The following is a 19,794-nucleotide window of genomic DNA, read 5'->3' on the forward strand; positions in this document are numbered from 1 at the left end:
GGACGTGTGGTGGTATAACGCTCTATCATATAGAGGAAGCGTGACGGTATAACTTCCATGTAGGCGGTATTATTCCAATCTTGAGAATACTGCCCCTGTGGAAAGATTCTGTAAAATTTGCGAAACGTTCCCCTGTGTTGAGGAAGCGTGGTGGTATAACACTCTGTTTATACGGTATTATTTCAGTCTTTTTGAAGAAAAACCTGTTTGTAAAAAACTTAAAGCATCGTAAGTCAATCTCCATTAGAGAACCTGAAACATCAAACTATCTTGAAGATAAATAACCTTGAGGATTGAACAACCCGGGACTTGGTTCATGAAAAGTTTGTGAAAAAAGTTATGGCGGTATCTACAATGGTCTCGTGAAGTGCGCGTTTCTGGTATTAAATGCTGGTTCGCTCGCCACTGCATTCTTGCTGAAAGGAAAAACAGCACTTACTTTAGCTCAGCTTCCCTCCATCATTGCAAACCTATTCGTACCTCGGACGGCCGCATCTTACTGTGTTCCCGATGCCGGCTGTTTAAGAGTATTTCAGGGTTGCTGCCTAGGGTTGCCACGTGGGGGGAGGTGAAGAAAAAGTAGAGCGTGTGCTCACTATTTGTATGGTGCGTTTTAATCGCCATAGTGTGATGTATTCCTATAGGTACTGTATCGATTCCCCTATTCCTGACCCTGGTTTGGTTAATAATTAACTAGCAGCCATCCAACGGTGCAAAAACCGTTATCTGATTAAACCACACCACGGCACAGAAGCGCGTTATCTGATTAGGTCATAACGCATGCAATCTAATTAGACAAGCGATATTCCTCCAGCCCCTGATAAGGCATACGGAGTTCTCAAAACAAATCAAACCTACAGCGACCTGGGAAATTCCCATAGCCATTGTTTTGATTTCACCGAGAACTTCAGCAAAAGAATGTGCGAACGAGCCCGTTCATATGACATTCTTATTGACGTATATATGTCCATCCTTACGTCAATCTCGGCACCTTTCAGGTATAAATATTACCGACATTGCCTTAAGCAAACACATGCGGTGGTGACGAGATTGGAGCAGCGAGACGTGCCGAGGAGCCCAGCAGAGAGCGAAGCCCACAGGCGCTGCCCCGCCTGCCTGACGCGCTGAGAACGAGACGCTGCCTTTCTCCTGCTGAGAAATACAGCTCCGGCGCTTCCAAGCAGCCCTCGCAGGCAGCTGGAATATCAAGACCTGGGATAAGAGATACCAGCCCTCCATCATTCTAGATCTCAGGTACAGAACTGAATAACCCCTTGCAGAGAATTCTTGAGTCAGTCCCTTGGCAAAACAAACTTAACTTAAACTGCTACTTATCTACTCCCGCCCACGTATTAGGCTTAGGTCAGGTACACTGGGGTAGGCGTGGTTAGAAGCACCAGTTGAGTACGATTAGACAAATGTATATATGTATGTATCTATTTTATCCATTTTAAAGTATCATATGGCTCAGAAACCATATCAATGCTTTTACAGTATTATTTTATAATTCTGTCTTTACTGTATGCACTTTACTTAACTATCAGTATTACAATAATAGCGATTCATTTCTCTTGTATGAGAAAGGAGACTGATCAATAAATAACATCTTTTTATTGAACACGCCCGTCTCTTCCTTTTCTCTACAATCTGGTGAAACTAAGAATGCACTGAACTGACTGAGTAAAATAAGTTGTCTTTTGTTTTCACACGACTCTAGAGATACACTCTTGATTAGGGGAGAGCAAAGTTGTCATGTTCTATGGTTGTCAGAAACTAAATCCCTTCTTTTCTATCCAGGGAGGTTAAACTCCTCCTTGCCTATTCGAGAAAGTTTCTAGTGAACTCTGAGCTAGCTGGCAAACACAAAACTTTAAGTCTAATATCGTCGGTAGAAGACCTAGTTAACCTCTGCCCTAGGTCTATACTATTGAAGATATTATTCCAATGCGCAGAGCCTATTGGGATAATAGGAACTACACTATATGGCGCCCAACGTTTGGATAGGCGATAAAACTAACGCAAGACATTAGAGTAACTCAGTCGTGCTTTTTCACACAGACCCCTTTCTTCCCATAATACTCCAAAGACGTCTGGAGTGGGTGAAAGGTCATATCCGCCAAACCTCGCAGGAGGAGACTCCTATGTATGGTTCTTGGTTTATTCAACGTTGAAGGATACACTGTTCCAAAATATTGTGCATCTAATCTTTGTTTCCATAGAAACCTGATCTGCAAACAAACAGAATAACCTTCCTGTCAGTAAAATGACAGAAAGTGAAGAAGAAAGGGAGACAGTTAGAATAGCAGCTGAACTCCTAGTAGCAGACAATACTCTGCTGCAAAATGACCCGGATATAATACTCATCCCGGTCAACATAAGGAAATCTATAACCCTAAAACTTATAGAAAATGGACTGACACCAAGAGGTGGTACAGTCATAATCGTAATTGAGGCACACGAATATCGGCAGACAGAGGTATTCTATTCATGGATAAACTTTCCAGCAGCAAACGCTATAACAAAGGACTTCCACTATTACAAAATAGAGGAACCTCCTAATGAGTACACTCCTTTCGAGGAGGTGGAAATACCACTCAAATTCCAAGAGCACCTGCTCTTGTTTAATGGCGCCCTAAAACATAATAATCACATCACCAGGCTCGGTCCACTAGGTAGACCAGGAGCAACGTGGCCGGTCCTAGCCGGATACACACCACATCCAGACATTGAAGATATGCCTGCACCAGATCTTTTAGCACAGCTAAAACAATTAATAAAAATACATAGACAATTAGTCCAATATGTAATGCGGACTTCAACAATCCAACCAGCAATCAAAATTCCACAGCTGACCAGTCATCAGGGGAACACAAATAAAATTACACCACAGAACATACAGTCCTGTCTAGGTAAAGTACCCGCAAAACGGGAACAAATTCCTTTCTGGCTAGCACAAAAAATCACTCAAATAGAGGCGGTGTTTCCAGATACCACCCCTGTTGAGAAACATAGGATTCTGACTATCTGTCTTCCAATGGGAATCGCACCACATGTGGAGGACTGTGACACTTGGGGAACAGTCTTTGCTTCCATTTACACAAAAACACATGGTGTACCATCCATGTCAGTAATACCAGATGTGCTAAAACAGATTCAAGATGAATACGGTCCAGAACCTGCTTTAACTCTCGGTATGAAATTACTGAAAGACTTCAAGCAGGTCTCTGCAATATTATTAGCCAACATAAAGGGAGAAGCAGCAAATGTGGCGATTCGCCAGAGGTTAAAAGAGACAAATATAGCAGACCAACCATCTGAAATTGCCAGAATCATAGAAAAATCCTATGAAGAACTAGGAAGAGATAGTTTGGGTGGAATACCAGTGAAACCCCAACTAGTTGAAAGTCCTGAAAAGGTATTTATTAAAAATAATTTAAACACTCAAAAAAAGAGCTGGGATGGAAATAAACAATCCAATCCTAAAGAAAAAAGATTCCAGTCCAGAGGAAGGTCTCCTCGGCGGAGAGAAAGATCTCCGGACCAAGGACACAAGTCTCCCCAAAGGGAGCCCTCTGTGAAAAAATACAACCTTAGAAATAGGGATAATATAAAAAAACCTGATAGATATCAAGATATTGATACACGTCCCTCTCAATCGTTTCAGACTTCCTCGCAGAAATCGGAAAGAAGAGGACGATCAGAACACAGGGAAGAGCACGTCAAGTCCAAAGACAAAGAACCTGCTCATCTGAATAAAAAATTACAATTTCCAAAAAAGAAGGTAGCCAGTATTAAAGTAATTAACAATGCCGAGAATACTGAGGACACAGCTGAAAAACGGAGAATGGGCTCAGACAATGCTAGACAGCGCAGCAGAAGTGAGCATAGCTCGCAAAGTCCTTATGAATCATCTGGAGACAGTGGACACGAATGAATACATTCAGGTGGAAACTGCAGATACCAGAGTTAGCAAACCTCATAAAATATATGAAATAACATTGCGTATAGAGGGGGATAAGACTAGAAAAATAAGGGGTCTATTTTGGGATAATCCCTCCAAGGGCTATGACATCCTTCTAGCTGAACGAGACTGGCCTCCAGAGTTTGTCAGGGAGTGCCCACATGGTGAAGAAATAATTATGCCTGCCTTCTCAAACCATATTCCAATTCATAAAAAATATACACTTGCAAGAAAGTGGGCAGTAGCTCAAGCCCCTGCCTTATATAAAAATCATGTGGGATGGGATGAGGACTCTCCTCCTCACAAAATCCAGTTAAAATCACAACCTACTGCACAGAGGCAGTACCCGATTAAGCAAGAAGCTAAAAAACAGGTAAAAGAGATCCTAGATCAACTTGAATACCAGGGGGTGATTGAAACTTGCACCTCACAAATGAACAATCCTTTGTTTCCTGTCTCCAAACCAGACAATTCATATCGTCTTGTTTTGGATTACAGACATCTTAACTCATGTTGCAAAACATTTGCAGTACAAAACTCGCATAGTGCTGCACTAATGAATAACATAGTGCGCAAAAAATACAAAACCACATTAGACATTTCTAATGGATTCTTTTGTCAAAATATAGCACCAGAGAGCAGATATTTGACGGCGTTCTCAATAAATGGCACGCAAAAAAATTTCTGTCGTTTGCCCCAGGGGTTCAAGAACAGCCCAGGATTATTCTCAGCGAGAGTAACAGAATTACTTCAAACATATGATGACGAGGCATTATCTTATGTCGACGACATCTATCTAACAGATGATGACTTGGATACTCACTTGAAGAGAGTGAACACCATAATACTTGGGTTCGCAGCAGAGGGTTACAAATTCAACTTTAAAAAGTCAAGAATTGCCCATCTAACAGTCCTGTTTTTAGGATATGAACTATCAAGTGAAGGCAAAAGCCTGGCCGACAATTTCCTAGAGAAATGTGCTGTAATCCAAGCACCTAGAACACTGAAAAACTTACAATCAATTCTAGGCTTCCTAAATTTCGGAAGAACTTACATCATAAATTATGCAGAGAGAATTAAACCTCTCTATGATCTAATAAAACCAGATTTTAAAAGAATCAACTGGACTCAAAAACACACAGAAATTTTGAGATCTTTACAAACAGATATGTTAATTAAAACAAAATTACAAACACGTGACAACACACGCAACCTTGTGATTCGAGTCATCCCAGGAAGATGCGGATTCACATACCTGACCTCTAATGAGGGAGAGAAGGTACCAATAGCATACAAATCACATTTGTACACAGAAGCTGAAAAAAGGATCAGCATTAAGGAAAACATTGTTCATGCGGTTCAAACAGCTGTAGCAAAAGAAAAATACCAAGCAGACGGTAGACAGGTTACAGTCAGAACAGCAGAATCAGCTTTTGAGGCATTAACAACACCATGTAATTTACCGACAACTGCACTAAATCCAGAATGGATACAATGGGTAAATTCTGTTGCTACAGACAAAGTAAAATACTATTTTGACCCGGAAATGAAAGAATTAAAATATCTAGAATATGAGAGAGAATACCCTCTGCCAATCGACATTCTGCCTTTAAGACAGTACGCCTGTGTAATATATACAGACGGACATGCTCAACCCTCAGTTTGGGGAGAGCTGGCTTACAACGCCACATGCGAAATTGTAAAAGAAGTGTGGCGCGGAGGTAAATTAAAACCTCTACTCACAAAAACACACTCAGTGGAAAATAATTCAGAACAACAAACTGAAATAATAGCGTTAAAAATGGCGCTAGATAATGCCGATCGCGAATTCCCGACACTTATAGTGTGCGATTCGTATTACTGCGTCAAATCATACAATAACGACTTACAGAAATGGATTCAAAACGGTTACAAAGATGACACAGGTGCAACAATAAAGCAAAAAGTGCTTTGGGAACAAGTAGTTCTTTTACAGAAAGAACTACCAAAAACTCACGTGATACATTCAGTGAGTCATCAGCGTGATGGCGTTCACGTTGCAGGGAATTCATTGGCTGAAACAGCCAAAGCGGTAGCAACTAAACCGGCCTCCGTAGCTACAAAAAAGCGTACAGTAAAACACATTGACGGTGAAACTGTGCTGGCGGTGAAAACGTCATCAAAAGGCGACTGCTCAGCACTACCGATCAATTATCCACTCAATTATACATACATAATCGATGCAAACTCAGTCCCTTTTGCTGGAATCCCTGGAGTGGGGGATAGAGTAATTCCAAACACGGACAGGAGAGGCTTGTTAATAGCAGACGCACATATGGGTGAGGGTCTCAGACACCTTAAGCTAAAAGATTCTCTGGAAGAATTACAATCAGTGTACTGGTGGCCAGGCATGAGCCTGCATCATTACATTTTTGTAAAAAACTGCCCAGACTGCAATAGAGATCGCAGTGGCGAGCGAGGAGGACTATTGCCATGGCACTTCGCTCCAGAAAAACAACAATAAGAAAGTACCCATCACGAAAAATCGTTATATTAACATAAAAAGACTAATTTTCACTTATAATGTAGACCCCAGCGCTCGGCTGACGTCTGGACTGTTATACAAAGATTTGCGAGTCTAGAATGGCATATACGCTAGGAGCATGCTACGTTTTGACTAATGTATTCCCTTTAGCCCTCAAGCTTATGGGGAAGCATGGCCAAATGAGCATTGCATAGCGGGACTCTTCTCACTTCCTGCCTGAGGGATACGGGATGGTGTAAAGAAAAAACCAAGACATAAAGCAATCTATAACGGAAAAGGTATTAGGTTCGGGAGCTGGGTGGGTCAAACATTTAATAAGTGTCCAACGTAGTCTAAATAACCTGCCAAGAAATTCTCTGAAAGGGTTAAGTCCGTACGAACTATTGTTCGGGACTAGAATGATGATCCAAGATCTTGATAGTCAGACTTCAGTGGTTAAAAACAAAAACTTTGATATCAAAGATCGTTTGGCTATTTTGCAGGACTTAAATGAAACAAGAAAAGACCTGAGCAACATAAAGTTGAAACAACAGCCAACAACCACTGAAGAAAAACCACCTGTCCCAGCAAGGCCTGTCTGGATTCCAAAAGTCGGGGATCTGGTCAGAGAAAAGATCGCGGTAAAGAAGGAATTTGGGCCTTCTTACAGAAAAGCAGTTCCTGTCTTGTCTATCAACGGGACAAGATCAGTAGTACTACCGCCCCTTGCTGGTAAAAAGGAGAACCGAGTCATATCCATCGACCTGGTTAAACCACAATCATGTGGCCGATTACAAATAGTAGGCCAAGTGGACTCCCAATAAGTAGCAGAACACCAATGTTTGCTACGAATACAGAGGCTCAAACTGGAAGACTGATCACATTTGGAAAATCTACAGTGAATCAACAAGGACTATGCAACAAAGCAATGGAACTTGAACCTCTTAAAACCCAAATCAAAGCTTTTCATCAAGAAACAACAACCTATGATGATGTAACTGCAGACTTTGCTAATGAAACAAAGCAAAATCCAAAAGCAATTGGAACAATTGACAGAACAGCATCCGGCTACTTCATCAACTTCGATGATTCATCTGAAGACCTGAGTGAAGCAAAGAAACAGCCATCAACAAAACATTTAAATATAAAGCTAAGGAACTTTTTCAACAGCTGAAAGAAACCTATCTAATTTCTCCATGGATTGAATTTTGGGTGGCCTTCGGTGTATTTATCCTCATTCTTTGGCTCATCATGGTACTATGCTTGGGACATTTCATTGAAGGAAAATATGCTAAAATGGACACAGCAAGCCAGAAAATCAACTTGGTCCTTAAACCACACACATCTTCACACATCGAGAAAAGAGAACTTTCTTCAGTGAACTTCACAGCCAATCCTATACCAGGCGGTGTAGCATGGGACAAAACTGATTATGAAATCTATGGTCCGGTTGAAATCCTGAAGTATCCACACCAATTCAAGATCTCATTGAGTGACTTTGTAAAACCAAGCTCATTTGCTGATGATTGGGACTTTGAAAGTATTAATGATATGATGTCTGATCTTGTGATGTCTGCCAAATTCACAGAACATGATTATTTGCAGGGTTCGTCTAATTATGATCAGATGTTCTGCTACAACCACTATGGTAACCATTATCTACATAAATCTGCACAACCTAGAAATGTTTTAAATTATAACCAATGGGAACATTGTGCTACTCCTCCAAAAGATAGCTCGAAAACATTTTATGATAAATATTCATACTTTTCAGGGTTTAACACAAGTAATGCAGAAACATTTTATTTCAAATTGTCAAATAAGACAGGTATGAAGACCATGCTTACAAACACAAAATTGATATATTCCGATTCATTTTTTGAGCAAATGAATACATTTGGGTTTGATTTCTGGAACAATAATATTGAAGCAAAAACTGTTTGGGGTACAAGAGATTGGCAAGTACAAGGTATAGAATCATTGTTTAGAGCCTGCAGAACAAATTATATTCTTGAATGACACTATTCAACAAACTACCTGTCTTGGCTTAGCCAAAAACAAAGATTTGAACAAACCGTCTATTCCAAAGCCAACAGTGAACATTAATAGCTCTATAGATGTTGAGATAGACGTAAACCATATATTAAACCAAAACAGAACACATCCTGAATGGAAAAAATGGTTGATCTGGCCCACAGATACGAATAACTGTCAAGACAGATTCCTGAACAAAATACAGGGGTTCACATTGACTAGGCCAGACCCTAGATATTCCCAAAGACAACATCCAGGGATAGTAACCACCTACAGCGTGGGCAAGCTCTGCCTTCAATGGCTACAAACGTCCACACTGGCTGAAATTAAGCAACACCTAACTTTACTTACAGAAGGTGCTGACTTGCGTGATTTCATTATGGGACCACGCAAACAGCGTCAAAAACGTTTCATAGCGGCCTTTATATATGCAGCTTATAACGAAGTTTGGAAAGTAACTCAAATTGAGACAGCAGAAAAAATATGGGAAATTGACCGTATTCATTTGGAAAAATCACTTTCTGTGGTGGACAATGGGTTAATGACTCTGTCCTCCAGAATATATTCTCTGGACAGCATTGTGTCTTCAGCAATCGATATAATATCGCAAGACTTACTGATGTTACAACACGGTCAGTCCCAATTGCGTTCTATTGTACAGCTTGGCTGGACGTTACAAAATCTGCGTTCTGGCTATGTGCCTTGGCGTTCAATCAACACAACGTCATTATTTAATATCTTTAACCTTACTGATAAACAAATCAGTTTGGCGCAGAAGGGTGCTGACTATACAATTCTGAGCATTGAAAGACTTGAGAGATTACCATTGACAATGTCAGAACGACCTGTCATTGAATGGATAATACATGGAATAATAAATATTCCGATAACTACTTTCCAGTTTCAATTCTGCCAAAAATATATACAGGCAGGCCAGTATGAAAGGTTGGGTAAAGGGTACATTAAGTCAATATGGAACTTGCCCTATACACACGAATGTGTCAGTAATAAAGGCCAGAAAGTGTTTCTCAGTGGCAATAATTGTGCAAAATCACTAAGCGGTACACTTCTGTGTCAGGGGATTAGCTTGCATGGAGCCTGTGAAGGGACTTCGAATAACCTTTCATGTTACCAGCTAGGCACACCTGCAACACAAATAGAACCATTCTTTAGGAGACTCTCGAACGGGAGTTACATTCTAATAGTAGATCGCAGATGTTGTAGTTTGCTGCCCGGAAAACCTTATCTCATAACCGTGACTAGGAAGGTCATGTGCTGTGAACGAGTATTGTTCCCGAACGATTCTCCAGACAGGGACGCAAGGTTATGGCCCGATTTGAAAATTGCTTCTATTCGAATAGATACTTTAAGCAGAATGAAGACTGCGCTCCTACAGACGCCGACCAGGCTCACGTCATCAAAAGAAACGTATGATCTCCAAGTTGCAAGGACAACAGAAGAGATTCATTCATTATTATCAACTAATTCCCCCATACATTTCGCAGAAATACTGAACGAAATCTTAAATATTTCTGATACCACTGGTGTCTCCAGTGTATTTAAAGCAGTGTTTTCGGGTGCTTTAACTCCATTCAAAGCCATCCTGGGTATTTTTCCAGACTTTGTCCATTCCATTTTTGGCGGACTTCCACTCCTTTTGGGACTAGTAGTGGGTATTCTATTTTTGATCCTGTTATTTCGCTATGGCAAACCATGTCACAGACAAAACACCTGCGACAAGGGAAGAAATGATCCTAGCCATTGGCTACCGGGACCGGGTAACTAAAATCCTTGGACTATCCCGGCTTAGAGACCTGAACATGACTTGGTCTCTTTCATTTAGACCAATGTGGCAAAGTTGTGTTATGCCTGTATTAAGGTGCTTGCTATGCGGCGAAGAATGCGTGTTGGACACCTGTCTGGCACTACAATCGGATGTGCCAATGGACGCAGATACCTTGTTGGGTCCGGTAACGGCTCATGCATTGTGCTGTCCCCAGCGGCTACCAATCCTGATGACGGCATTCATGGAGACTTCACCACTACGATTGAGGGGTAGTGAAGTACAAGATGAAAGCAGCATCGATCAGGTACGACCTTCAGTCAGCTATGCTGATCAAAACATCAATGGAGGCAATCATGCTCTGGCTCATGAATGCATGGTAACAACTTTTTCCGAATTAGTGGAACTTACGCAAGAAGCTGTTGACAGTTTTTTCAACAGTCTAAATGATATGATGTTTTCACCAGAGCAGCAGGAATAACTTTGAGCAAACTAGCACTTGGAGTTCCCTACATGCTGAATTTGGCCTTCAACTTAAAAAAAAAAAAGCGATATGGAAAAAAAAAATTCTCATCATTTTTTCAAACTGCAAGAGCTTTTTCCCCAATTCAAAAATATTTACGATTTTTTGGGACACTTATCTTCTGCTTAAAGTAGACATTATTCTTAGAGAACTAAATTTCTATTTTAGGTAGTCACGAGACATTCGCTATCCTCTAGCACTATTATACATAACTTTATGGTTGTGATGAAATGGTCTCGCACCCTTTTTTTCTGTATTAAGAGCCATTTCATGTGTCTTATTCGCATTTTTCATGATAAATTTAAAATATGCGTTATATGTTTAGCATTATTAGACTGCTTGTGCATATAGTACATGTGATAGTACATGTGATTGTGTTTCGTATATTTCGTAGTTCCAATTTTTCAGGATACATATGAATGTATTTTGGGGTGGTACGGTATACACAAACGCTACTGGTTTCACTATGCCTAGATTTGTAAATATGGACATAGTCTACGTGGAGTGGGTGTGATGTATTCCTATAGGTACTGTATCGATTCCCCTATTCCTGACCCTGGTTTGGTTAATAATTAACTAGCAGTCATCCAACGGTGCAAAAACCGTTATCTGATTAAACCACACCACGGCAAAGAAGCGCGTTATCTGATTAGGTCATAACGCATGCAATCTAATTAGACAAGCGATATTCCTCCAGCCCCTGATAAGGCATACGGAGTTCTCAAAACAAATCAAACCTACAGCGACCTGGGAAATTCCCATAGCCATTGTTTTGATTTCACCGAGAACTTCAGCAAAAGAATGTGCGAACGAGCCCATTCATATGACATCCTTATTGACGTATATATGTCCATCCTTACGTCAATCTCGGCACCTTTCAGGTATAAATATTACCGACATTGCCTTAAGCAAACACATGCGGTGGTGACGAGATTGGAGCAGCGAGACGTGCCGAGGAGCCCAGCAGAGAGCGAAGCCCACAGGCGCTGCCCCGCCTTCCTGACGCGCTGAGAACGAGACGCTGCCTTTCTCCTGCTGAGAAATCCAGCTCCGGCGCTTCCAAGCAGCCCTCGCAGGCAGCTGGAATATCAAGACCTGGGATAAGAGATACCAGCCCTCCATCATTCTAGATCTCAGGTACAGAACTGAATAACCCCTTGCAGAGAATTCTTGAGTCAGTCCCTTGGCAAAACAAACGTAACTTAAACTGCTACTTATCTACTCCCGCCCACGTATTAGGCTTAGGTCAGGTACACTGGGGTAGGCGTGGTTAGAAGCACCAGTTGAGTACGATTAGTCAAATGTATATATGTATGTATCTATTTTATCCATTTTAAAGTATCATATGGCTCAGAAACCATATCAATGCTTTTACAGTATTATTTTATAATTCTGTCTTTACTGTATGCACTTTACTTAACTATCAGTATTACAATAATAGCGATTCATTTCTCTTGTATGAGAAAGGAGACTGATCAATAAATAACATCTTTTTATTGGACACGCCCGTCTCTTCCTTTTCTCTACAATCTGGTGAAACTAAGAATGCACTGAACTGACTGAGTAAAATAAGTTGTCTTTTGTTTTCACACAACTCTAGAGATACACTCTTGATTAGGGGAGAGCAAAGTTGTCATGTTCTATGGTAGTCAGAAACGAAATCCCTTCTTGTCTATCCAGGGAGGTTAAACTCCTCCTTGCCTATTCGAGAAAGTTTCTAGTGAACTCTGAGCTAGCTGGCAAACACAAAACTTTAAGTCTAATATCGTCGGTAGAAGACCTAGTTAACCTCTGCCCTAGGTCTATACTATTGAAGATATTATTCCAATGCGCAGAGCCTATTGGGATAATAGGAACTACACTACAATAGTGTAGTTGTCAATGACTCGTATTTTTGCTGCAAAAATTCCCATATCTGTTAGGTTGCTAAATCGTAATCATAAGGAATTAATTGGGAACTGTGTTAGATGATTACAAATTTCGATGGGAATCGAACCCTGCCTCTAGGTGGGTGTAGTTGCCATTTTGGATTGGGCAAAAAACAAGGGGTGGGAACAAAAACGCTCCTCTGAAATATAAAGGCACAAAAGAGATGGTAGATTGCACAGAAAATAAAAACTGAATAGTACAAAAAATATATACAAAGAATAGAAAAGGAATGAATTAAAAATAGTGTTAATATTAAAGGCAGTACTATATTTTCAGACTACTGCAGAAATGGTTGTTATTATTGTCAGAGGTGCATAGTTATAATTTCAAACATTTCTGTGGGGGTTGGTTATCTCATGAACTGTCCCCACGGTATATTTTCATTTAGTCCTATACTATCTGTTTGCAACTTGTAGACCCATCTTTGTTCTTTTTCTAGGAGAGTTTGTTCAAGGTTATCACAGTGTTTTATGTGTTCCAGGATCACCCAACGTAAGTCATTGGGAGTGTGTTGTTTCTCATTGAAATGGGCTGCCATCTTAGTGCTTGCTCTGTGGCAACATATATTGCTGCGATGTTCGCAGATTCTGGTACTTGCTTTTCTTGTGGTAATCCCCACATAATGCAAGTTGCAAACACATGTAATGAGGTATACAACTCCCACCGTATTGCAATTAGTGAATTTGCGCAGTTCCCATGTTTGGCCTGTATTAAAGACCACTTTTTTTGTGGTGTTGGTAAGGTGGCAAACACTGCAGTTGCCACACCGGTGGTGGCCTGTTGGTAGAGTACTGATAGTTTGTTGGCTGCCCCTATCATTTGGTTTTGGGCGGGTTTGTACCAACAAATCTCTTAGGTTTTTTGCTCGCCTGTGGGAAAACATATGTGTTGGTATGTTCAGTTTACCACTGTTAACTATTTGCCAATGTTTTTTGACAAATTTGGCGACTTGGGTTGCTGCGATGGTGAAGGTTATGATACATATTGGTTTTGTTTCCTTGCCTTTGTCTTCTTTTTCATAGGATTCTAGCAGGGAGTCTCTGTGATTGTTCCGTGCTCTTTTCTTTGCCTTCATAATGGTTCTTGTTGGGTAATGACGTATTTTCAGTTTTTTGCCAGATCTGTGGTGTGTGTGTCATAATCAGCGATGTCTGAACAGTTCCTTCTCAGCCTTAGGCACTGGCTAAATGGAAGTTTTTCTTTAAGGTGGCATGGATGGAAGCTGTTGTACAGCAGGACAAAGAATTCAAAAGAAATTGGTCGCTAATCTCTTGGCACTGTACACAAGATTGGTTGGTGTTGATTATAAAAAGAGCAACACGCCTCTCAAATACAATGAAAGAGGAAATACATACACTGGAGGTAAAACTTAAGACCTATCAATCTCCAGCAGAACTTAAAAAACGATTAGAAGAACTCAACAAGACCATGACGGAGTTCGAAATTTCTTTAAAAGACACCAAGTGTCAGAAATTCAAAAAGGATGATAAGAATTTTAGCCATGAAAAAGCTTACCCATACACCCATGATGATTACCAACCATCAGGAAGGAACCCGGGGTATAACACAGACACCGACGGGTCTGATACTAGCTCCAACGACTCCGATAACAGCTCAGGAGGACGCAGGAACCAGAAGGGTAGACAAACCTTCAGAGGAAAAATACGGAACAGGGGCCAAGGAGGATACGGTTGGCATCCTTTCCAACCCCCTTTCCATAACCCACCATTTTTCTATGGTCCACCACCATTCCCCCAACAACAATACCCTTACTGGGAACCACAAAATGAGTATCCCCAACCTCCTTTTTTAGGGAGGGGCAGAGGGCCACAAAGAGGAAAAACGAAAAGAGGGCAACAGGTGCAATGGGCACAGCCTTTGGAAACAACCAGGAGTCACACTCAGAATATGGGCCCACCGGAACAACCGAACACCAGCAACCGGCGAGTTTAGTGGTCAAGCTATCCAAAACCATCCTCAGCAATGTCCAACTATCGGTCCTTGAAAAAGGCCTGGGTTTCGTGCCTACACCAGTCTTGGATAAATTCCAACTAAGTTGCGAACTGAATGAATTTATTAGAAGACTCAAAGTCAGAGTTTTCTTTGAAAACAAACAGAATATTGAATTGGAAAAAGATGATACAGGACTCCACCCTAATTCCACCTTTACTCCCCCATCAACAACTCTACCAGTAGAAATCCTTGCATTTGAAAAAAGCCATACTAAAAGAAGTGAGTGACATTGACCCCACAACCTTGAAAGTGTTCCATAACACTTCAAGAGAAGAACAAGATGCAATAAAGGCACTGGCCAATAATAAGACAATAACTATTAAGCCAGCTGACAAAGGAGGTGGCATTGTCATACAAGACACAGAAACATACAGACTGGAATGCCTCAGATTACTTGAGGACAAAAGAAATTACATACAAATCAAAGAAGACCCCACTGAGAGAATACGGATTAGGATTACAAGCATGATAGAACAAGCTCTCTCCCATGACTGGATTACCAAAAATGAAGGAGATTTCCTGAACAACAAAAAGCCCAGGACACCGTATTTCTACATGATACCAAAAATACACAAATCATTGGAGACTCCGCCCGGAAGACTCATTGTCTCGGGAATCGGATTTGTACGGGAGCCTCTCTCAAAATTTGCAGACGCTTTCTTACGTCCATTAATTCAATCTACAAACACTTACCTCAAAGACACCAAGGCAGTGCTATGTCTACTGAAGGATCTCACTTTTGACCCTAGTAAACACACTCTGATAGGGTTAGATGTAGAAAGCCTGTACACCAGCTTACCCCACAAAGAACTTTGGTCATCTTGGAAGACGTACTGTACAGTGCAAATTGGCCATACCAGACACCCCAACATGTGGTACTTGAGTGCTGTAAATGGGCCCTCTCAGAAAACTTTTTTCAGTTCGAAGACCTTTTATTCAGACAACCACATGGCACCAGCATGGGCAGTACATTTGCTCCAAGTGTAGCAGGATTATATGTCCACCACTTAGAGGCACAAGTAATCCTATCACAACAAAGTCCACACTGCCAAAAGATACTAGAATGGAAAAGGTATATCAACGATATTTTCGAAATCTGGGATGATGAGGAGGAAGAAGCAGTTACTTTCATCAATTGGCTTAACACCCAGGACCCATTCCTGAAATTTACACACACAATGAGTAAATCAGAACTAGTGTTCCTTGATCTGAATATTTTGGCAAAGGATGGCGTCTTAAAAACCACGACCCATTTTAAACCTACCGCCAAAAACTGCCTCTTGCTGTACAACAGCTTCCATCCACGCCACCTTAAAGAAAACCTTCCATTTTGCCAGTTCCTAAGACTGAAAAGGAACTGTTCAGACACCGCTGATTATGACACAAAAGCCACAGATCTTGCAAAAAAACTGAAAATACGTAATTACCCAACAAGAACCATTATGACGGCAAAGAAAAGAGCAAGGAACAATCACAGAGACTCCCTGCTAGAATCCTATGAAAAAGAAGACAAAGGCAAGGAAACAAAACCAATATGTATCACAACCTTGAACATCACATCAACCCAAGTCGCCAAATTTGTCAAAAAACATTGGCAAATAGTTAACAGTGGTAAACTGAACATACCAACACGTATGTTTTCCCACAGTTGAGCAAAACACCTAAGAGATTTTTTGCTACACACCCGCCCAAAACCAAATGAGAGGGGCAGCCAACAAACTATCAGTACTCTACCAACAGGCCACCACCCATGAGGCAACTGCAGTGTTTGCCACTTTACCAACATCACAAAAAAAGTGGTTTTTAATACAGGCCAAACATGGGAACTGTCAAATTCACTAATTGCAATACGGTGGGAGTTGTATACCTCATTACATGTGTTTGCAACTTGCATTATGTGGGGATGACCACAAGAAAAGCAAGTACTAGAATCTGCGAACATCGCAGCAATATACATTGCCACAGAGCAAGCACTAAGATGGCAGCCCATTTCAATGAGAAACAACACACTCCCAATGACTCACGTTGGGTGATCCTGGAACACATAAAACACTGTGATAACCTTGAACAAACTCTCTTAGAAAAGGAACAAAGATGGGTCTACAAGTTGCAAACAGATAGTATAGGACTAAATGAAAATATACCGTGGGGACAGTTCATGAGATAATCAACCCCCACAGAAATGTTTGAAATTATAACTATGCACCTCTGACAATAATAACAACAATTTCTGCAGTAGTCTGAAAATATAGTACTACTTTTAATATTAACACTATTTTTAATTCATTCCTTTTCTATTCTTTGTAAATATGTTTTGTACTATTCAGTTTTTATTTTCTGTGCAATCTACCATCTCTTTTGTGCCTTTATATTTCAGAGGAGCGTTTTTGTTCCCACCCCTTATTTTTTGCCCAATCCAAATGGCAACTACACGAACCTAGAGGCAGGGTTCGATTCCCATCGAAATTTGTAATCATCTAATACAGTTACCAATTAATTCCTTATGATTACGATTTAGCAACCTAACAGATATGGGAATTTTTGCAGCAGAAATACGAGACATTGACAACAACACTATGGCGATTAAAACGCGCCATACCAATAGTAAGTACACGCTCTAGTTTTTCTTCACCTCCCCCACGTGGCAACCCGAGGCAGCAACCCGGAAATACTCTTAAACAGCCGGCATAGGGAACACAGTAAGATGCGGCCGCCCGAGGTACGAATAGGTTTGCAATTACGGAGGGAAGCTGAGCTAAAGTAAGTGCCGTTTTTCCTTTCAGCAAGAAATGCAGTGGCGAGCGAACCAGCATTTAATACCAGAAATGCGCACTTCACAAAACCATTCTAGATACCGCCATAACTTTTTTCACGAACCAAGTCCCGGGTTGTTCAATCCTCAAGGTTATTTATCTTCAAGGTAGTATGATCTTTCAGGTTCTCTAACGGGCATTGACTTACGATTCCTTAAGTTTTTTACAAACAGGTTTTTCTTCCTAAAGACTGAAATAATACCGTATAAACAGAGTGTTATACCACCACGCTTCCTCAACACAGGGGAACGTTTCGCAAATTTTACAGAATCTTTCCACAGGGGCAGTATTCTCAAGATTGGAATAATACCACCTACATGGAAGTTATACCGTCACGCTTCCTCTATACGATAGAGCGTAAAACCACCACACGTCCTATACACAGTGGGCAAGACTGGCATATTTAACACAATCCTTCCACATCTCTGTAATAAGGTTGCGCTCCCAATTTAAAGAGTGAACATCTCATTAACAGCCGTGATCAGTACATAGACACATTTATGAGCATTTGATCATGAGTACGGCATTATCCAACAACGGAATGTTTGCAACCAACTTTTTTTCTACTCCCACAGGGTATACAGGCCCCTCAACCCATGCGGACCAAGGGACATATTACTGCTCAAAGCGAAGTATGTTTACTAACCTTGTGGGACGAAATGTATATGTTTTATGTTCTGTTCTGTCTGTTGGTAAGTGTGCTTCCAGAACGAGTGTGCTCAAAGTGTACATGTAAGTGTAAATAGGGATATATATTCATATTTCATATATATGCATATTTTTAACCCTCTCAACAGATATACTGCACGGATGTGAATGGAGGATCACCCACCGTTTCACCTTCTTTTTAGGAACACTTCTATAAGCACTAAATATTATACTTCACATTCTAGGCACAGTCCACGAGGAACAACTATAAAAAATGGTATTTGGCCTGCCCCTGTTGGCAGGCACCATGTTCTAATGCTATTATTTCTTCCCTAATGCAGATACTACGGATTCATCTTTAACCGTAAGTATACAAGTTAGGCAAACATGAGACTGGTCCTCATGTTGTCCTGATGAAAAGGTTTAGGGGACACTTTGAAACATGTCGACGGGATAGTTAGGTTTTAGACCACATTGAGGATCCAATCCCTACATCTAACCCCCATTTTACTATACCAACTAGAAGCAAGAATAAATGTGTAGGTTTACTAGTTAGGTATTTTTTTTTTTACTTTTTTATTTGCATTTTGGTTATAACTCAACAGTATAGTCATGCAAGTATCCATGTTCAGCCCCCTACTCCCACTCCCGCCCTTCCACAATCCATCTTTGCTGTGACGGTTCCTATCACACTTGTTCAATGTCCATGGATCAGGTATGCAGAGTTCTCTTAGCGACCCCTCCCAAACCTCTCGTGAGGCGTCCAAGCAGTTTTGCATCTTGATGTTGATCTCATCACCCTCCCAACCCCCCATCCAAACCATGATAATGACGCCATCTGGCCCAGACCTTACGAAACTTTCTTGGGCACCCTCTAGCTTTATAGGTCACTCTCTCCGCAGCCATGTAGAGATCTAACCCTCTTCTCCACTCCTCTATTTCTGGGGGAGTCGGTGACCCCCAGTACTTTGCTACATCCCTTTTGGCCACCACTAAGGCCAGAACCAAGAAGATTAGGAGAGGGCGCGGCAGGTCCACATCGTTGGTCATTCCCAGGAGGGCCAGCTTGGGCTCCTGAGCAAGTGGGACCTCTAATACCTCTCTCAGCTCCATAAATATGTGGTTCCAATAGTTTTGAATCACGTCACAGGCCCACAATATGTGATAAAAATCTCCTTCCGCCCTGCGGCATCGGAAGCATGTAGTATCGTCTATTTTCCCCATTCTATAGAGTCTCACCCTGTCATAATAAGTCCTGTGTAGTACATTGTATTGAATGAGGCGCAGCCTGGACTTGATCGCCATCTCCCTGGGGTGCATCAACTCTATGTCCCAATCCAGGTCATCCAACTCTCCCACCTGTTCCTCCCATGTGTGTCTAAGTTTCACCAGATATCCGAGCATATTGTTGGTTAAGGTTTTATAGGTAAGGGAGACCGCCTTCCCCTGGATCTGTTCCTGTAGGAGTCGGCCCTCTAGTGGTGCATATTCTGGGAGCCCAGGTAAGTGTATGTTCTGTATCCGCCAAGCATGACGCAGCTGTATGTATTTGTAGAGCTGTGAGTGTTGAAGCCCAAACTCCTCTTT

The sequence above is a fragment of the Lissotriton helveticus genome, chromosome 3_1, assembly GCF_964261635.1.
Source record: "Lissotriton helveticus chromosome 3_1, aLisHel1.1, whole genome shotgun sequence".
Classification (NCBI taxonomy): Eukaryota; Metazoa; Chordata; class Amphibia; order Caudata; family Salamandridae; genus Lissotriton; species Lissotriton helveticus.